Source organism: Salmo salar, chromosome ssa28 (genome assembly GCF_905237065.1).
Source record: "Salmo salar chromosome ssa28, Ssal_v3.1, whole genome shotgun sequence".
In the NCBI taxonomy this organism is placed as follows: Eukaryota; Metazoa; Chordata; class Actinopteri; order Salmoniformes; family Salmonidae; genus Salmo; species Salmo salar.
The window spans coordinates 7,690,401-7,712,919 of NC_059469.1; the positions used below are offsets into that span (position 1 = coordinate 7,690,401).

The window sequence follows — 22,519 nt, forward strand, 5'->3', positions numbered from 1 at the left end:
TTTTTTTTCAGATGGAGAAAAAAAAAAGCTATTACATTCTAGGGGGGGGCTTATATGTAGGTTTCTTAGGGCAGAAAATCATGTTGTTGCATTACCCAGTGCACTCGGAGAAGATACTGCAATGAGAGAGGACAGTGTTGCAGACTGGTTCCCATTCAGGGGGAAATCAAGCGTTACCAGCAATTCACAGATCAAAGGAGGAAGACGCTGGAGGTTCTCTGTAAATAAAAAAAGCCTTCACATCCAGCATGAGTACTTGTCCTCAGATATATTTGATTAATAAAACCAATTACATGGTGTTTGTATAGCTTCTGCTCTGATCTACATAGCCTGATTGACAGCTACCTGTCTGTGGTTCTAATCAGAAAGCTGGGGAACAGAGAAGGGCCAATAATGAGGGACCTTATGAGAAGCACCTGATATGGAGTGGGTGCACATTCATATGGGATTTCTTTTTTTTTTTTTTTTTAACTTAATGAGTTCAAGTCCTAGTGAATAGAATAAGAAAATGCCCTGTTCATTTCAGAATACTGATTTTTAAGCAGAGTGATCTTATGTTCGTTAAGTGAAATAATGTTGTATATCTGCAGTTTACAACAAGCATAACAATTCTGAAAGTGTTATGCCACTTAATGCTAATTGAGACTATATTATACTCCGAGACAATGTATTGATTGAGAACATTCGGAAAGCGGTTTCACATTCAGACAAAGGCAATGACATTCTATAACAATATTCTACTCCCTTTGTTGTCAGCTTGACCTTGTTTCCTTGTGATATACAGACAGCAGCACTACCACACTGTGGGATTCAAAGTTGCCCTTCAGAAGAGCAAAGACAGAGATATATCTTAAATTCCGAACGAGGGGTCATGATTCATCAAGTGATCATTCATGCTGCTTTCCACTGGGACTTTGCAGACCCACTGCCGAGGTGCAAAGCCAGCTAAGTTACTGATGACCCCGGAGATAAAGAATCCTCATCTCAACATAACAACTTTCTGAAGAAGCATTAGAAGAGAAAACCACATGAATAAAACACGGGTGATTATATTTTTCTTCTTGCTGAGACAGATAGCTCTATTTAACATAAAAGTGTATGCAATTTAGAAATGGCATAGAAGCATGTTTTAAAATAACGGATAACAGTAAAGCAAAGATCAGGGGTAATTATGTAAAGCAACAATATCCAAAAAGGACTTCTACTTGGTTCTGATATCGACTCTCAACTGCTCATGCTGGAGGCAATATTTTCTATCCATTACAAGGTCCTAAGCTTGGCAAACTATAGGAACTCGACTTATTACTTATCTCCTCTGATTGACAGTGCATGTTTACACTGAGCAGAGGACAGTGTTTGTGTGGATGACTGCCGGGCCTTTTTTCGCTGAATATTGGAATACTTTCACTCCAGGCAGCACAGTATCATCCTCCACAGAAGCATGGCCAAAGATACTAGTCTCGGAAACGGGGACATGGGGGATTGTCTTGGCAACTTTGAAAAAAATCTTCCAGGGAGAGTGCTCTTCCAACAGACAACTCTCCCAATAAATCACGAATTTGGGTAGGTGGGGCTTAAAAATGTGAGCAGGAATTGTGCTCTTGAACAAAAGAATCCCCTCAAAAACATGGACAGAGGACACAATTTCAGACGCAGATCGTTCAACTAATTATAGCGACAGCCATTCGGTGGTTGAAAGCTTGTAACAACAATGTTAGTTGTCATGGCTCATGCAAACAACTCAAACAAGCTAAATACACTCCGTTGTGTGTCCAGTGGGGATGTGTACATCAGGGCACAAACGGATAAGACAGATTTTGCTCATCCAATTCCACCTATGCCAACCGATGCTTTGTGTCTGTGCAGAAGTGCATGTCGGAACATTGTTAATGTGGGAGGCAACCCGTCTGCCTAGAGAGACTACAAGGATAACGAGCCATAAATGGTTCAAATAATAGAAGGCTGGGTCCACTCTGAAAATATTTCACCTTCTAAGAAACGAAAACGGCTTTCTCTCCAGGTTGCTATGGCAGAGGTATATATGCTCGCCGAGACAGAGTGAACGTGCTTTGTTATAGCCTATAGTTGGTGTTTCTGTTGACATACGTACCTGATAAATTCTAACAACAATCACACACAAAAAGCTAATCCTGGGCACTGCCTATGCTTACAAACTTACAAGGTTGAAGTGAAAGTGATGACATGTCCAACCACATGTTGCTGCATACAGACAGACCACTAAAAAAACACAGAAATCTAAACAAACAACACTTCAAAGTTAGTGTGATTCCAGGTTGCAACTACAAGGATCAAAAAGGTAACTATTTGACTGAGGCACAGTAATACATATTTTTCACCCAAAAAAAAGGACTAAATCCAGGTATTGAAAATGTGACATCTCTTATTATATCAATGGAGGGTAAAGATGACATCAAATTCTGTGTGTGTGTGTGTGTTCATGTCAGATGGTTAGGAGTGGATCTGCAGTAGCAGTGCTGTACACACAGCAGGCTATAAAACAAAGCCAGTCTAACATTGTCAAGCTACCTTGTCACCTCACTTAGCACAAGTCAACTTCTCTGTCGAGCTATAAATGCTAGCCATTTGTGAGACGAGGGGGAGTTCCAAGCACTGAATTGGCCCATCGTTTCCAGCCAGTGACAAATAATGTATGGTATTATTTCAACTTCCTTTGTCACACTTATGCCAGGCCTGTCATAGCGTTTCATAAGTCATTTGCGGTGTTCAAACAAGCATGTATCCTATTTAGGTTGAATAAAATCAGCCGGTGCCCTTCCCTATGGAATGTACTAACGGACACGGCTCAGTCAGTGCACGCTCTTCATACTACTCCTTCAGAGGTCTTTATGCTCAAAGCCTTGGCACTTGAACCTACCGATAATGTTGTTTTCGTTAATTAAATGTCACCCTAGAGAAGGAGGAGAGCTAAAGTCTATGAGTAGACCTGTGCTTTCTTTTTTATCTTTCTCTTTTGTTGCACTGAAAGTGCTTTGAGATACGACTGAATTGTTCTTAGCAACTGATGTTCACACAGAAAAAAACACATTGGAAAAAAAACGTTGAAATAAATCAAATCTTAATAAAAAAAAAAAATACCAATATGAATGTTGCACTTACGCTGAAAGTTCACTGCCAAAAACCAGGGCAATAGTGATTACCATGCTGAGGACGTCCCTCGAGGACCACTAAATTAGAGAGGGTGTTGGGATATCTCCCTCCTGACTAATGATGGCGCACAGCAATCCCAGGGCAATAAAAAGAGGGCCTTATTTTCAAAATGTGATGCAATGAGGACAAAGAAAGGAGGACACAGCCCCAGTAGTTTATAGTTAGTAATTACCAAACAAATCATGTTCAATAGTAACCTTCATGTGTCCAAGGAGTACCACAGGCTGATGAAACATTACATAGGGAGAGTTTCTCTCTCTATAGAAGAATTCAACCGTATGTTAATATCTTAAATAAACATCTCTATAACCAGTGGGATGATGACTGATTCCCGGAGGCCAAGGATCTAATGTTATTCGGTGGAGAACAATGCTAGAGCAATGTCTTTAGAGACAGAAGCATGTCTCAATGAGAATGCTTTCAGAGATGTGAGAAGTGCTTAGAGAGATGTTAGTCCCTCCTACTCTGTATCTACTGTAGCGGTGCCTACATTCTGGAATAATAGCCTCACACCACCCACCATGTTTAAATTGGTTGTCAGGACCCAACCTGGCAACTCTCCCAGATGGCTATTCCAGACCCCAAACTCTTACGCTGAACACTAACAGTCAAATGTATCCAGCCGGTAGCCGTAAATGTAGTCTCTCTACACTAGCCCCGAGTTCAAACAGATATTATTTCAAACAGACCGTGGAGCCTCAGGCAGTTGTTTAAGAGAGCTTGTCTTAAATCCATGATTAGGTACAGGTATTCAACCCAGCCATTTGCTCATGAAGGTTTATGAATGCTGCTTTCCTCAAATTAAGTCAAATTAAAAAAAGGCAGTCAGAAGAGTGCATTTCTACCTATAAATATACACTAATTCTCTACAATCCTGTGTGGAGTTTTAGGAAAAGGCATGGTCTTATCGGAGGGTAAAAAAAATAAATCCTGCATCCACAGATTCCCTACTCAAATGGATTAGATTGAATTTTTAGCCCAGACTTTTTAATTGCATGTCATCCATTAACTTCAAAGTGGCATTGACAAGAGTTCCAAGACTTTGCCGAATCCGTAAGCCCCGCTCACAGCCCCACGCCTTGTACTCATTAGACACTCGGTCTCCTTATCCTGCTCTCTCCTCTTTCTCATGTAGCCTAGTACTGCCCGTCACATTTCTTCCGAGATGTTTCTTGCTTTGAGAAGAATTAGAACTAAAAAAAAAGTTAAAAGACTACTTGTAGGAATCAACCCAAATTAGATATGATGCAATTTCCACCTCTGATCCTGTATCCACCGTGAGGATATGTACTGTGACTATCCGTGTGGTATCATTTTTGTTATGGTGTCAACGTTGCTAGCACAATGCTTATATGTTGTCACCTTGACGCTAGAGAGTGGCCAAAAACCTTGACTAATCCTCAGTCTATATCCCAGCTTGGTTCATGAAACAGAATGTACAAGTGTACAGAACACCCACAGAGAAATATCACAACAAAATGCCAGAGAAGACTGCTTTTAGAAGAAGAAAAAAAAAAGTATGACTCTGACCTGAAGGAGTTATCTTAATGTTCTTGACTACAATATGTTGACTGTTTTCCAAAAAGACTAGCCTGTTTGGACTTCCTCTGACAGTTGGATGCCATAGTGAGAGATAAGGCATCAACCAGTAGATGATAATCTCGCTCTCTACCTACCTCTCTCTCTCTACCTACCTCTCTCTCTCTCTACCTACCTCTCTCTCTCTCTACCTACCTCTCTCTCTCTCTACCTACCTCTACACCCCTCTCTACCCCTCTCTACCCCTCTCTACCCCTCTTTGGCTCAACTCCAAGGTCTACGGTATTTTACTCTTGCTCAGCTGAAGAAGGATATGAGGAGTCTGAAGAGATATTTCTGGAGAAGTGATTCACACTTATGAATACTTTATTATTATTAAATGATAGACATTAAATTATTAGTATCCTACTGTATTATTAACACCATGTTAAAGATAGTAAATCCCCAGATAAATATGTTTGGTTCTGTCAGCTTGACCGTATCGAAATTCTTCATGTGCCCACTGAACAGATTTCAAAAACGGTCATCAGTCATTCATATAATCGTAGAACTTGTCGACTGAGGTCCTAAACTGGTCTGATAGACACCTTTCATGTTACAGTTTTAGTCAGAGCACTGGTAGCTGTAGGGGTAGTGGAAGTAACAGTCGCAATGGTATTAGTGGTAATATAATGGTGCTGGTGGTGATACTAGAAGTCAGAGTCAGTAAGCTAAGGAGGCCTTGCACTAATCGTCAGTGGAAAACACACTTCCTGAAAGAGCAGTTAAGATGCTTTTTCCCTCAAAGATGCAATAAAATAGGGGCGATCTTCTCAGTCAAGCCTCTCTGCACTTGAATTGGAACACAGTGGCAATGCCTTGACATCAGTAATATTATAGCACCACCCACCCCTACACACTTTTCCATTTCACAATTTATACATGAAAGCACTCTGATTTTGATCTTACACCCTGATTTCCTCCCACGGCCATTACTGAACTTAATCAGGTATTTAATATGGTGCACATAAGAAAAACACAACCTCTGTCTTGCACATTTATTAACCAAGCTGGAGGGGAAAAAAAGAAAGCACAGTTGTAGGATCTTAATTTGACCCGTATTGTTGCAGCAGAATAATCCTGCAGCAACAGGATATGAACAATTAGTACATAACGTTGCTTGATCGGTGGTTAGGCTATTAGCTGGACAAAAATACACTACGTGAAAAGCGCAATACTGTTCATAGAACTGTGCGTTATTGCAGGTTTTCAGTGAATTTATGTAAAATCACAAAGCTCATCTGCATTTCCTGGGCTGCTGTAAAATTCTCAGCAACAACAGAGTGATCAAATTAAGATCCTACGCATGTCATGAAAAACAGAAACGTGGCTCTAGATCTGGGAGCAACAAGACAATAAAAGCCTCTATCTTCATGGCCCTAATGTTGAGATACAGTATAAACACCTGTAACGATGAAGACGTCATTCTGTAGGAGTTCTCTTATGGTCATCTAGTAGTCAAAACAGCAGCATTTAGGGATTAAGCATTGATCTGTTATGGATATCAGCATCATCTTTTGAGCCTTAAAAAAATGAAAGTATGATTGTAATGAGATGCATTTATCTTGCATTGCTCATGTTCGAAGCCTCCAAATAATTCCAAGTCCAAATGCAACCACATAAAACTCTGTTCAAGACTGGAAACAAAAACAGAAGTATAGGGCACATCTTAAAATGTTATCAGGGACGCTGCCAGCCCTTGAGAGCGAGATTCAACGCTTGTGAGCAACTTTGAGGACCAGTTTAAAAAAGGTCAAGAACATAGCTAACTAGAATGGTTAGTGAGCCGAGTCCGGGTGCATCAGTGATGGAATACTGTATCACCGGGCGAGATTGAACTACATTGCAGTGAGTGGACTAGCCTATCAGAAGGTGCCTGCTGAGACATAGTCGCGTGGCACAACATGGTTATGGAGAATTCCATTCTCCAGTAGATTACCTTCCACATCCCTCTTGGGCAGTGGAAAGGAACCGGCGAGTGACACGGAGGGGAAACTAGGGTGACGATTGTGCTTTGTTTGCATACCCTGGAAATTTTAATTAAATCCATGGGTGATTTGTGACTGAGACACACCAAATGCAGCAACAACATTAAATCGGCTTGACTCTCGGTAATTAAATCTATATTTTAATTCTGACGATGTTAATCAATGAAATAATTGAAAACTAATGAATTAATATAAGGGCGTAATTCCCCTCGTTCACTCTGTGTAAATGTTTTCAATTAAAACATTCCCTGAACACATTCTGTGTGCAATTAGAGCTAATGCAAAGTTTGATAATCACAGAATCATCGAGCCAAGAAAGATGTCCACCTCACGCATGTTTAACAAATGGCCATATCTAAGGTCATTGTATGGCCAAATAAGGTAGAAGATGGAGAGAACGAGATATGAATACAACAAGCACAGATCCCATCTCATCTCCATGACTGAGTAGCAGGCAATACATTTCTGCACCATAAATGAGAAGACAAAAGGTAGGCTTACAGGCTGCAGTTTGAGATAAAAGGGAAACTTGTTTTTTCGAAACACATTACAGCTTTCATGTCTTTCCTTTGACACATTCACCATCGCAAGCTGTAAGAAGATACAGCCCAAATAAATTCATTAAATATTTACATTCAACATCCACAAAAATCTATTTTACAAATCCTCAGAGATCACACCAGTAGATTCAACAATGTTGATAGAAGAACAAACAGTGTGAGTGAGTGAGTGAGTGAGTGAGTGAGTGAGTGAGTGAGTGAGTGAGTAGGCTAGAGTATGTAAGGCCCTATGAAATCTGTTTCCGTTTTGTTTTTTTCACAAATTTTGTTGTCTCTGTTTTGTTTTTCCAGGTTTCCCTTTTCCCCGTTTTTTTTTTTTTTCCCCAGGTTCATGCTCAAAATCAATCTTTTTAATAGAAACAACGCCAACATTGGATGTTCTAAGTCCACAACAACGCTTAAACCACATCAGGAGACGACTTTTGAGGTCTGGGAAAAATGTACGAAATTTGAATTTTGGGGTGTAGTTACCCATTAATGCAATTGCGCACCAGCAAGAGACCATTGTTTGGTTGGAGATGTTTCTGTAGCACCCATGTGACTGTAGAGTTTGCAAAACAAAATGGCCACTGGATAGATGCAAGTAATCATGATACTGAATCACTCTGCCAGGTAGGCATAGGCTACTTTGTAGTGAACATTTCATTTAGAAGGTTTTTGGGAAAGCCGTTCCATCTCTACCAGAGAAGAAGGTTAACATTTACATCCTCTATAATGGCTACACAAAGTGTAGACATGCGCACGCCTCGCAAACACAGACAGGAGCATTCCTGTGCCGTTTCAGAAAGATGCAGGAAGTGAATCACTGACACCTTTTGTTCATATCATATGATTAACTTGAGCAAATTGAAGCTATTTCTAATAAAGTTCAATACATTTAGTTGATATCCTAAATTAAAAATATATAGATATTTTACCCCTTTTTCTTCCCAATTTCATGATATCCAACTGCAATCCAATTACAATCTTGTCTCATCGCTGCAACTCCCCAACGGGCTCGGGAGAGGTGAAGGTCAAGTTACTCTTCCTCATATACATGACCCATCAAACTGCGTCACCCCCTGCTTAACCCGGATGCCAGCTGCACCAATGGGTCAGCGCAAACACCGTTCAACTGACGACTGAGTCAGCTTGCAGGCTCCCGGCACGCCACAAGGAGTCACTAGAGCCAAGTAAAGCCCCCCCGGCCGAACTCTCCCCTAACCCAGACGACGCTGGGCCAATTGTGTGCCGCCCTATGGGACTCCAGGTCACGGACAGTTGTGATACAGCCTGGGAATGAAACCAGGACTGTAGTGACGCCTCATGGATTAAGCATTGTGATGCAGTGCCTTAGACCCCTGCGCCACTCGGAAGGCATTCAATTCCACTACGTTCGTGTTCTCCGCAACGCAGATTTTATAGTGCCCGATGTAGCGATACTGTTGTTGTCCTGTATATGCTCTTACAGACTGCAAACATCCTGTGTATGCAACGTAGTTCCTTGGTTTGCAGAGTCTTCTAGAGATTACGCAGCACAGTATGGTACCTTGTGAGCAGAGCAATATGGAGCAGATTTTAGACTTCATACTAACAAGATATTCATCAGTCAGACTTTGCAGATGGACTCCCTTTGCTATGCAGTATGTTCTCTCTCTTTGCCTATCAACCACCTAGACTGACACATACTCCATGGTACTCTAAAGGAATAATCCGTCCCAAATCAACGTCTCTTGACAGTATAGCTTACCTCAAAAGAGGTCTAAAGTAGAACGGAGTCCCCCATTTGGATCTCAATCCCCGAAGAACCGTAAAGATTGGCAGCAGCTAATTGTATAAAATAACACGGTGCCAGGCTTTCCAATTCATGTGGGATTAAGATGAAATGCATAACGCATATAATAGGATCTACACAACAGATCGCGTGGACCACAGACTCAGCTTGGGTTAGTAAAATGTCTGACAAACTTTAATTCGGAGGGTGAAGTATTACTTCACCTGCCATATGGACATGTGGTATTGAGTTTGTTTATGTGGTCTCTTGGCTAGTTGTGTATATACTGTACATCTTGCCCACTACACCCCACCCATGCCAACTTATTGGAAGATGAAAACATAAAGCAGGGAACAATGCTTCTTCTTATTGAGCCGGCACCTGTTCTAACTGTAGAGTTGGCTAATCAATTTACATTCATGAATATTGATTATTAAAAAGGGAAACTTCACAATGTTTCGACTTCATATTCATCATCTCTAGCACCACCCAAACATCAACATATGTGAAAATGGTGTGTTTATCTTTTTTACTACAAAACATAGAGAGGAAGATAAGTGTTTCCAATGACATCATTGGTGTGCATCGTGTGAATTTGACCAATTGTGAGTAGGCATTGCCTACTAATTGTCAACTAATTGGTTGATGATGTCATTGGAAACACTATTCTTTATCTTTTTTACTACAAAACATAGAAACACATTTTCACATATGTTGATGTTGGGGTGGTGCTGGAGATTATGAATATGAAGTCTAAAAATGTTGAGACCTTCTTAGATACATTGCAATGGATTTTCCAGGGCTCTCAGTGCAGAGCAATTTGTTTCTAAATCCAAGAGCAAGCGTAGAAGTGAATTAAGCTATAGCCATGTTGGGGCATACAACAGTACATATTGGATAAATACAGATGTTTTTTTTTTTATTGCCATGGATTTTAAAGGCCCAATGCAGCCGTTTTCATCTCAATATAAAATAATTTGAGTAATAATTAAGTACCTACCTGTGATTGTTTCTTTTTGACCATTTTAATTGAAAACATAAATAGCTTCTTAGCAAGAACAATATCTCAAGCAATAATTTTTTCTAGGACTGTGTGGGAGTGACCTAAGGAAAACTGAAGACTAGCTTTTATAATACATTTTTTTACCCTTATTTACCAGGTAAGTTGACTGAGAACACATTCTTATTTACAGCAACGACCTGGGGAATAGTTACAGGGGAGAGGAATGAGGCAATTGGAAAATAAGGATGATTAGTGTAGGTGGACATGAATTTAGCCGGGGTTAGCACCAATGTTCCCACAAAAAAAAAATGTGGGCACGGAGCAAATTTCAGGTCTGCTGAGCGCAACTTCCAGTGTGCGTTTACTGTGAACAATGAGGCTGTACCCACTTTAAGTTACACTTTTAACAGTGGCCAAGTAGGCTACTGTGGCTATTTGACCATAATGTAGGCCTACCAAAAACAATGCAGAGAAATGCATACCATAACATTTAAAATTGAAATAGCTGTTCTATCACTCAGTCTACAGTAGCAGCCAATTTGTGGTGATCATTCCATGAGACTTGAAAAAAAAACATGCAGGAATTGAAAATAACCTGTTTATCCATTTTACATTTACATTTTAGTCATTTAGCAGACACTCTTATCCAGAGCAACTTACAGTAGTGAATGCATACATTTTTTTGTTGTTGTACTGGCCCCCCGTGGGAATCGAACCCACAACCCTGGCGTTGTACACACCACGCTGGCATTGCAAACACCATGCTCTACCAACTGAGCCACAGGGAAGACCACAGTTGTCCTTCATACAAGGAGATGCCCGAAATTGTTGTTTGCTGCAAGAAACCACTTCACAAAATAAAATGAATTATTATTCCGACACCATTATTACAGAGAATCAGACAAACTATGCTACCCTCTGCCTATTGGCTACTTAGCGTATTCACTGCCGCATTAAGACATAAAAAGTTCTTTACCTGACTCGCCTTTCAAAGATTGCTAGAAATGAACAAATTTGTGCTGTTGTAGGAAGCAGCCACTCCCCCATTGTTGACTAGAAATGATCTATAACTGGGCTAATAACTCTCAAAGAATATGAACACGTGCACAGGTGGCTACACGCAGCTCTCGCTCTGATCTCAAAACAAGCGCATCTACTTGCGACCGCTCATGGTGTAAAAAATGTCCAACTCAAAGTGAATGGCACATATCCAAATATGGCAATGGCTATTTGCATATAGGTCTACTGCAGCTCTGATTGGTTATGGCGCATCGGTCTGAGTCGTGCCTGACAATGCAATAGAATCCTACTCCAATGCGCTATTCCTACAAGAAAATCTCTTGCAGTTAGATTTGTTTCTGTATGTTAAATTGAAAGTGGCTAATATTGCGTTGATTCAATCACAATTTCCACAGAGCAAAATGATGATAGTGTTAACTAAAGGAGTAAACTCTTGAAAGTTGAGTGAAGTTCAATCTCGTGCTTCTCTGCGCGGGCCGATATTTTCTATATTTCTTCTGAGTGGCAGACCAAGGGCTTAGACAGCTTAGACAGAACATTGGTTAACACCCCTACTCTTATGATAAGTGCCATAGGATCTTCAGTAGCCACAGAGAATTGGAACACCTCATTAACGTCCCATCCAAAAGACAGCACCCTACACAGGGCAATGTCCACAATCACTGCCCTGGGGCATTGGGAGGAAAAAGTGCGTCCTACTGGCCATCCAAAACCCCTTCTAGCAGCATCTGGTCTCCCATCAAGGACCAACACTGCTTAGCTTCAGAACTAATTAATTAATTTACCTGGTGATGTCACCAGGCAGGCCAAAATTCCATCCCACCAAAACAGGCTGAAAGTTCAGGCTGTCTTTTCAAACAGCTCTTACAATAAAAATGCATTTTCATCATTTTCTAAATTTCACAGTATTATTCCAACTTCATAGTGTGGAAGTATATATAAAAACACAGTAAAATCTAGTTTGACTGCTCTGGGTATTTCAATATTTTATGATGACATCGAAATGAAAGCACTGTATTGTAAATTTCACCTAAATGTAGCTTTGACATGTTATACCTGGATACAGTGCCTTCATAAAGTATTCACACCCCTTGACTTTTTCCACATTTTGTTGTGTTACAGCCTGAATTTTAAATGGGTTCAATTTAGATGTTGCAACACTGGCCTACTCACAATACTCCATAACGTCAAAGTGGAATTATGTTTTTTAAATGTTGACTAATGAATTAAATTAAAATCTGAAACCCCTTTGTTATTGCAAGCCTAAATAAGTTCAGCATAAAAATGTGCTTAACAAGTCACATAATAAGTTACAGAGTGAGTCCATGCGTGCAACAGTGTTTAACATGATTTATTTATGACTACCTCATCTCTGTACCCCACATGTACAATTACCGGTAAGGTCCCTCAGTCGAGCAGTGAATTTCAAACACAGATTCAACAACAAAGACGAGGAGGTTTTCCAATACCTCGCAAAGAGGGGTAGGTATTGGTAGATGGGTAAAAAAAAGCTGACATTAAATCAAAATCAAATCAAATTTTATTGGTCACATACACATGGTTAGCAGATGTTAATGCGAGTGTAGCAAAATTCTTGTGCTTCTAGTTCCACCTATGCAGTAAAATCTAACAAATTCACAACAACTACCTTATACACACAAATGTAAAGGGATGAATAAGAATATGTACATATAAATATATGGATGAGCGATGTAAACATTAAAGTGGCATTATTAAAAGTGACTAATGATACCTTTATTAAGTCAGTTTATTTAAGTGGCCAGAGATTTGAGTCTGTATGTTGGCAGCAGCCTCTCTATGTTAGTGATGGCTGATTAACAGTCTGATGGCCTTGAGATAGAAGCTGTTTTTCAGACTCTCGGTCCCAGCTTTGATGCACCTGTACTGACCTCGCCTTCTGGATGATAGCGGGATGAACAGCCAGTGGCTCGGGTGGTTGTTGTTCTTGATGATCTTTTTGGCCTTCCTGTGACACCGGGTGGTGTAGGTGTCCTGGAGGGCAGGTAGTTTGCCCCCGGTGAGCCTTGCGGTTAAGGGCGGTGTAATTGCCGTAACAGGTGGTGATAGAAGGGCGCTGTAATTGCCGTACCAGGTGGTGATACATCCCAACAGGACACTCTCGATTGTGCATCAGTAGAAGTTTGTGAGTGTTTTTGATGACAAGCCAAATTTCTTCAGCCTCTTGATGTTGAAGAGGCGCTGCTGCGCCTTCTTCACCACGTTGTCTGTGTGGGTGGCCCATTTCAGTTTGCCCGTAATGTGTACGCCAAGGAACTTAAAACTTTCCACCTTCTCCACCACTGTCCCGTCGATGTGGATGGGATGGGGGGGTACTCCCCCTGCTGTTTCCTGAAGTCCACAATCATCTCCTTTATTTTGTTGACGTTTTAGTGAGAGGTTATTTTCCTGATACCACAGAGCGAGCAAAGAAGTTATGTAATTTGTCTGGGAGCAAGACGTCGGTGTCCGCGACGGGGCTGGTTTTCTTTTTGTAATGCGTGATTGACTGTAGACCCTGCCACATACGTCTCATGTTTGAGCCGTTGAAAAGCGACTCTACTTTTTCTCTATACTGACACTTGTTTGATTGCCTTGTGGAGGGAATAGCTGCACTGTTTGTATTCAGTCGTGTTTCCGGTTGCCTTGCCATCAATAAAAGCTGTGGCTCGCGCTTTCAGTTTCGTGCGAATGCTGCCATCAATCCACGGTTTATGGTTAGGGAAGATTATAATGGTCACAGAGGGAACGACATCTCCGATGCATTTGCTAATAAAGTCGCTCACCAAGTCAGCGTATACGTCAATGTTATTGTCTGAGGCTATCAGGAACATATCACAGTCCACGTGATCAAAGGAATCTTGAAGCGTGGAATTCGATTGGTCAGACCAGGGCTGTATTGACCTGAGAACGGGCGTTTCCTGTTTTAGTTTCTGTCTATAGGCTGGGCGCAACAAAATAGAGTCATGGTCAGGCGGGGGAGGGCTTTGTATGCATCCCGGAAGTTTGAGTAGCAATGATCCAGAAAGCTACCAGCTCTTGTCGCGCATTCGATATGCTGAGAGAATTTAGGAAGTATGGTTCATAGCTTTGTTAATATCCCCAGCTACAATAAATGCAGCCTCAGGATGTATGGTTTCCAGTTTACATAGTCCAGGGAAGTTCTTTCAGGGCCGACGAGGGATCTGCTTAGCGGGGATTTACACGGCTGTGACTATAATCAACGAGATATCCCTTTGAGCAGAATGAAGTTATTAATTACATTTTGGATGGTGTATGATTACACCCAGTCACTAAAGATACAGGCGTCCTTCCTAACTCAGTGCCGGATAGGAAGGAAACCGTTCAGGGATTTCACCACGAGGCCAATGTTGACATTAAAACAGTTAGAGTTTAATGGCTGTGATAGGATAAAACTGAGGATGGATAGGATAAAACTGAGGATGGATCAACAACATTGTAGTTCCTCCTCAATACTAACCTAAATGACAGATTGAAACGAAGGAAGTCTGTACACAATAAAAATATTCCAAAACCTGCATCCTGTTTGCAGTAAGGCACTAAAGTGAAACAGCAAAAAATGTGGCAAAGAAATGAACTTGTAATCGTTGCCAAAGGTGATTCTAACAGGGATGTGAATACTTATAAAAGAGATATTTCTGTATTTCATTTTCAATAAATTTGCTACAAACATGTTTTCACTTTGTCATTATTGGGTATTGTGTGTAGATGGGTGAGATTTAAAAAAAAAATATTGAATTAATTTTGAATTAAGGCCGTAACAACAAAATGTGGAATAGGTCAAGGCGTATGAATACTTTCTGAAGGTACTGTATATTGACGACAACGATTTGAGTGGTTGATATCACATTAATTTGCTAGGATGCATAAGCCTTGAGATGTTTTAGTTTGTACACTGAACAAAAATATAAACATGCAACAATTTCAAAGATTTACTGAGTTAGAGTTCATATAAGGGAATCAGTCAATTGAAATGAATTCATTAGGCCCTAATCTATGGATTTCACATGACTGGGAATACAGATATGAATCTATTGGTCACCGATAACTTTTTTTTTTAAAAGGTAGGGGCGTGGATCAGAAAACCAGTCAGCATCTGTTGCGACCACCATTTGCCTCATGCAGTGCGGCACATTTCATTTGCATAGAGTTGATCAGGCTGTTGATTGTGGCCGGTGGAATGTTGTCCCACTCTTCTTTAATGGCTGTGCAAAGTTGCTGGATATTTGCGGGAACTGGAACACGATGTCATACACGTCGATCCAGAGCATCCCAAACATGTTCAATGGGTGACATGTCTGTTGAGTATGCAGGCCATGGAAGAACTGGTACATTTTCAGCTTCCAGGAATTGTGTACCGAACCTTTGCGACATGGGGTCATGCATTATCATGCTGAAACATGAGGTGATGGCGGCGGATGAATTGCATGACAATAGGTCTATACCTCAGGATCTCGTCACGGTACCTCTGTGCATTCAAATTGCCATCGATAAAATGCAACTGTGTGCGTTGTCTGTAGCTTATGCCTGCCCATACCATTACCCCACCGCCACCATGGGGCACTCTGTTCACAATGTTTCATCATCAAACCGCTCGCCCAAATGGTGTCATATACGCTGTCTGCCATCTGCCCTGTACAGGTGAGACCAGGATTCATCTGTGAAGTGCACACTTCTCCAACATGCCAGTGGGCATCGAAGGTAAGCACTTGCCGACTGAAGTCATTTACGACACCAAACTGCAGTCAGGTCAAGAACCTGGTGAGGACGACGAGCATGCAGATGAGCTTCCCTGAGACGTTTTCTGCCAGTTTTTGCAGAAATTCTTTGATTGTGCAAACCCACAGTTTCAGCAGCTGTCCGGATGGCTGGTCTCAGACGATCTCGCAGGTGAAAGTCCTGGGCTGGCGGGGTTACACATGGTCTGCGGTTGTTAGGTTGGTTCTCTAAAACAGAGTTGGATGTGGCTTATGGTAGAGAAATTAACATGAAATTCTCTGGCAACAGCTCTGATGGACATTCCTGCAGTCAGCATGCCAACTGCACACTGCTTCAAAACGTGAGATATCTGTGGCATTGTGTTGTTAGACAAAACTGCATATTTTAGAGTGGCCTTTTATTGTCCCCAGCACAAGGTGCACCTGTGTAATGATCATTGTGTTTAATCAGCTTCTTGATATGCCAAACCTGTCAGGTGGATGGACTATCTTGGCAAAGGAGAAATGCTCACTAACAGGGACGTAAATACATTTGTACACAATATTTTAGAGAAATAAGCTTTTGTGCATATGGAACCTTTCTGGGATATTTTATTTCAGCTCATGAAACATGGGACCAACACTTTACATGTTGCGTTTATATATTTTTATTTTACCTTTATTTAACTAGGCAAGTCAGTTTAAGAACAAATTCTTATTTTCAATGACGGCCTTGGAACAGTGGGTTAACTGCCTTGTTCAGGGACAGAACAACAGATTTGTACCTCATCAGCTGGGGGATTTGAACTTGCAACCTTTCAGTTACTAGCCCAATGCACTAACCACTAGGCTACCCTGCCACCCCATTATATATACAGTATGTCAAACTTCACGCACTCTGCATTGCATGGCTGCTGTGCCCTGGAAAATCAAAATTGGTTACACAAGCCCACATCTCCTCCACATAGGGAGTAGACTAGTGACACACACACACATTTTTTGAAAAAGGGCTAGATGAAAACATTTAATTGATTTCCTTTCTAGATTATCTTTGATGTAATGTGTGCTTTGGCATGAAAATATGTTTAAATGTTGTGGGCAACAGAAAAATGAGCAAAATTTAGCTGACCATATGATAACATATTTGTATACTGTACAGTACCATAGGCCCATGGCTATGTAAAACATCTGCAACATTGTGCTTGTTCAAATAAAGGTTAGATGTGACATGTGCGAGACCCCCTTAGCTTCCTGAATCACAATAATACTGTATGTGTCAAACAATGGCAACCTTGCTCCCACAAGTGAAATGCTTTTGACCTCTGTAATCAGCCTTGCCTCCATCCAGCTCAGGCTCAGCATACTGTAGTATTTGTGATGCAGATACCCGTTTGCCATTCATTTACCAAACCATAATCAGAAGCAGAGACAAGCCAATGAAATTTGTGTGTGTGTGTGTGTGTGTGTGTGTGTGTGTGTGTGTGTGTTTTTTAGAATCTAAATCGTCTGAACCCTGTTGAACAAAAGACATTCAATCAATGACCCACTTTAGTGTCTTTGATAGTGTTGTATGGCCTTGCCTTTTCAGGAAAATAGTTATTGTGAAGTCCTTCAGTCCAGTACTTGCGGAGTGGTTGTATCAATGTAAAGCTCATTCGATATCAAATTCACAAAATATCAAAGCAACTATAAACAGGCTATAACTTGATCTCACAGTAAAAAATGAGCAAAGTCACTGAGGAAAAAAAGAGAGGGAGAAAATATGTATCTTTAGGTAAGGGCTGACAACCTCTCACTTGGCTTCTCTATGCACATTGCTCTCCTTGTTCACCTACTGTGATCAAAATAATATATTAGCCGAGGGATGCATCGCATGAAATTACATATGCCTATATAGCCTACTGAATATTACATTTCAACAGGCTGCATCGCCACCGATGTCGCTAAAAAAGGAAAAGAAACGAACTTACCTTCCTACAGCGCTTTCAAAATAGAATATACGTTTCCTCCGTAAACCAAGCGACGCCTGTGACGGACTCAGGCAAAATTAGGGAAAGCATGAATGTATTGATATTCCTACACTTTTGACGCTCCGACAATTTCTTAATATGCTGCGCCGGGAGAGGGGATCAACGCCCGTCCACCGCACTGGGCGAATCTCGCTTCCTCCAGAGCACTTGCAAAGTTTTCCCTCTGCGTCTACCAGCGAGCCGTGGCCGCCTTCTCTGCTTTAACACCGAAGGTTTCAGTCCTCATGGAGACAGAAAAGAGGTGAACGATACTTGATGTTGTTCTCTATTCCTGACAGTTGACCGAAAGACGGAGCTAGAACTAAATGCGCCGGTATGGGAGACAGAAGAGAGAGAGAGAGACCCAAAGGATATCTTGCCACTAAATAATTTCCTTGAACTCCAGCGCCACCCTCAGAGGTAAGAATTTTAACAAGTCAAGTGGAGTAAAAATGAAAACAACCAATAAACACATAGGTGGGGTGATTATGTGAAATATTAATGAGTGTGTTATTCAAAAGCTCTCATAATAAATATATCTATCACAATCTGGGATAGAATGCTAACTAAACCTTCAGCATACCAAAATATCATTGTCCAAAACCAGTGGTGTAAAGTACTTAATTTAAGTAAAAATACTTTCAAGTACTATACTTAAGTATTTTTTTTTGTTTTTTTGGGGGGGGGGGGGGGTATCTGTGCTTTACTATTTATATTTTTGACAACTTTTACTTTGACACCCAAACGTACTCATGACATTTTGAATGCTTCGCAGGACAGGAAAATAGTCAAATTCAAGTGCTTATCAACCAAACATCCCTGGTCATCCCTACTGCCTCTGATCTGGCGGACTCACTAAACACACATGCTTCGTTTGTAAATGATGTCTGAATGTTGGAGTGTGCCTGTGGCTTTCCGTAAATAAAATTAAAAAAACAACAATCTGGTTTGTTTAATATAAGGAGTTTGAAACTATTTATACTTTTACTTTTGATACTTAAGTATATTTTAAACCAAATAGTTTTAGACTTTTACTCAAGTAGAATTTTACTGGGTGACTTTTACTTTTACTTGAGTCATTTTCTATTAAGGTATTTTTTTACTTTTTTCACCACTGTCTAAAACTGAGGAATTAGCCTAGAAAGTATTTGTGAACAAATGTCATGGCACACAAAACGGTATTTGTTTTCAATTCAATGACAACCTTCTGCTTCATGAATTAGATGTCAAGGGTGCATGAGGTAAACCGCTATCTGAAACCTTCTACAGTGGGGAAAAAAGTATTTGATCCCCTGCTGATTTTGTATGTTTGCCCACTTACAAAGAAATGATCAGTCTATAATTTTAATGGTAGGTTTATTTGAACAGTGAGAGACAGAATAACAACAACAAAAATCCAGAAATAAGTATTTGACCCGTCTGCAAAACATGACTTAGTACTTGGTGGCAAAACCCTTGTTGGCAATCACAGAGGTCAGACGTTTCTTGTAGTTGGCCACCAGGTTTGCACACATCTCAGGAGGGATTTTGTCACACTCCTCTTTGCAGATCTTCTCCAAGTCATTAAGGTTTCGAGGCTGACGTTTGGCAACTCGAACCTTCAGCTCCATCCACAGATTTTCTATGGGATTAAGGTCTGGAGACTGGCTAGGCCACTCCAGGACCTTAATGTGCTTCTTCTTGAGCCACTCTTTTGTTGCCTTGGCCGTGTGTTTTGGGTCATTGTCATGCTGGAATATCCATCCATGACCCATTTTCAATGCCCTGGCTGAGGGAAGGATGTTCTCACCCAAGATTTGACGGTACATGGCCCCATCCATCGTCCCTTTGATGCGGTGAAGTTGTCCTGTCCCCTTAGCAGAAAAACACCCCCAAAGCATAATGCTTCCACCTCCATGTTTGACGGTGGAGATGGTGTTCTTGGGGTCATAGACATTATTCCTCCTCCTCCAAACACGGCGAGTTGAGTTGATGCCAAAGTGCTCCGTTTTGGTCTCATCTGACCACAACACTTTCACCAGTTGTCCTCTGAGTCATTCAGATGTTCATTGGCAAACTTCAGACGGGCATGTATATGTATTCTTGAGCAGGGGGACCTTGCGGGCGCTGCAGGATTTCAGTCCTTCACGGCGTAGTATGTTACCAATTGTTTTCTTGGTGACTATGGTCCCAGCTGCCTTGAGATCATTGACAAGATCCTCCCGTGTAGTTCTGGGCTGATTCCTCACCGTTCTCATGATCATTGCAACCCCACGAGGTGAGATATTGCATGGAGCCCCAGGCCGAGGGATATTGACAGTTCTTTTGTGTTTCTTCCATTTGCGAATAATCGCATCAAATGTTGTCACCTTCTCACCAAGCTGCTTGGCGATGGTCTGGTAGCCCATTCCAGCCTTGTGTAGGTCTACAATCTTGTCCCTGACATCCTCTGAGAGCTCTTTGGTCTTGGCCATGGTGGAGAGTTTGGAATCTGATTGATTGGTTGCTTCTGTAGACAGGTGTCTTTTATACAGGTAACAAGCTGCGGTTAGGAGCACTCCCTTTAAGAGTGTGCTCCTAATCTCAGCTCGTTACCTGTATAGAAGACACCTGGGAGCCAGAAATCTTTCTGATTGAGAGGGGGTCAAATACTTATTTCCCATTAAAATGCAAATCAATTTTATAACATTTTTGACATGCGTTTTTCTGGATATTTTTGTTGTTATTCTGTCTCTCACTGTTCAAATACACCTACCATTAAAATTATAGACTGATCCTTTCTTTATCAGTGGGCAAACGTACAAAATCAGCAGGGGATCAAATACTTTTTCCCCCCACTGTATCTGTCGGGCGTTAGCGGGTGGCATGTCTAATGACATGATCCAAGGCTGAGGAGGAGGGGTCGTAGGATGCCGAGACAGTAAATTGGCCCAGACGCGGAGGATAAACATCTTCGTTTTACAGTTTGCAATCTACACCTCAAGCTATTTGATCTAAGAGTATTATGTTTTGATGATGACGATGATCATGATGATGATGATGAAGAGTATTAGTGAGTGGGCCTTATGTCCTAGCAACATCTTTATCCCACAAGTTCAACAAACCCTGAAATCAGTTTCACCAGAAAGTATTTACTTTGAGTGTTGCAGCGCCATGGACAACAGCCAGCTGATAAATGGTTAGTCCTTGGAGACAAGGGTTAAGGTTGTTAACCTTAGAGAACCATCAGTTTGTCAAGGCATTCCTTTGCTTTTTTGATGAAAATGCCTTAGTATAATGCACAAATGCTGGGTAATAAGCTAATGATAGTGCACAGCTTCTCCTCAAACGAATAATCAACAAAAACTATAGGTACGACCCTGTAAAGATTTCAAGGGTGCCGAAGGTATGACCGTTCCAAAAAACAAAAAACACATTGTCACAAATGTTACAGTGCGTCATGTTTGAGCCAAGCTCAAGAAAAGTGAAAATGAAACCTCTGAAATCCTATTGGGAAAGAGTTTGTTATAATTCTCCTTGTAAGGCGGTGGCAGTCTCCCACAACAGATGGCACAAACGGCCTCTAGCATTGTCCCGTCTATAGCTCCACATCAAGTTGGATGACGAGATTGCCCAACGTTTCCAGTCCACAACTGTATGTCAAGAGCTGAACTAATGTGATTGTCCTTTATGCAACAAGTAAATATCCCCAAGCTTGCTCTTCCCATTTGAATATGAGTAACAATAAGAAAAGATATAGATACAGACACAACAGGGTCGCTATATAGACGCCTGATGGCGCAAAGGTGTCCCACCCTCAGTCATAAGTAATGAGTGATTAATAGTGCTTATACAACTATTAAGATGTCATCAGCTGGTCAATGAGCTGCATGCCAATCGATGGCTGAGGGGATCTATGGTTTTACAGGGGAGGGGTAAGAATGTACTGTATGATGAAGGGGTTTGAAGCCCCTTATACAGTACCAGTCAAAAGTTTGGACACACCTACTCATTCAAGGGTTTTTCTTTATTTTTATTATTTTCTACATTGTAAGATAATAGTGAAGACATAAAAACTATGAAATAACACATATGGAATCATGTAGTAACCCAAAAAGTGTTTAAACAAATCAAAATATATTTTAGATTTTAGATTCTTCAAAGTGGCCACCGTTTGCATTGACTAGAGAGACTAAAAAGCTTGTGACAGTGATGCACGAGCTAGGTTTATTTGAAACATCGCCATCTCTTGGCAGCATTTACCGGCCAGATTCAGAATCTTGAAAACCCCATTAGAAAAAAAAGCTACAAAACTCTATTCGATTTTATTTTTTGTACAATGTTTTTTATTTTTTATTTCAGTTGCTTTTGGAGTCAAAGATAATAATTTCAGTATAGTTTTAGTTTTTCAAAAGGGTTTCTCAATTATTTTATTTCAGTTTATTTTATTTCATTTTTTTTCCTGATTAGTTTTAGTTTACTATAATAACCTTGGTGCTCATACACCCACTAGACCTCTCACTGCAATTGTGCTGGTTTTGTATTCAACAGGAAGAGTCTACTTGGCAGTTCATAAAAAAAAAATTGGGACAGGAGGGAATACACAAGAATGTGCCAAAAGCTCTAGTGTTTGTTCCCACACCCTGCTCCTTGCTATCCTGAGCCTACAAATGACTAAACAAATGCATATGTGAAAAGAGTAACATTTCTTCTTCATTATGGTGA

The 22,519-nt window shown here is 40.8% G+C and overlaps 1 protein-coding gene across 7 annotated transcripts in view; it reads right to left on the minus strand.

Annotated features, from left to right (window-relative positions):
- The window catches only part of pcdh15b (protocadherin-related 15b), a 214,516-nt gene extending 196,278 nt beyond the window's left edge, over window positions 1-18,238 (minus strand). For 2 of the 7 annotated variants that reach the window (XM_014179329.2, XM_014179328.2), the window contains exon 1: window positions 17,798-18,231. The gene's annotated coding sequence lies outside the window, so the exon portion shown is untranslated. Of the gene's footprint in view, window positions 1-17,797 lie in introns of all 7 variants that reach the window. The other 5 variants (XM_014179323.2, XM_014179316.2, XM_014179321.2 and 2 more) reach the window with 3 other exon arrangements.
- Window positions 18,239-22,519: the final 4,281 nt, after the last annotated feature.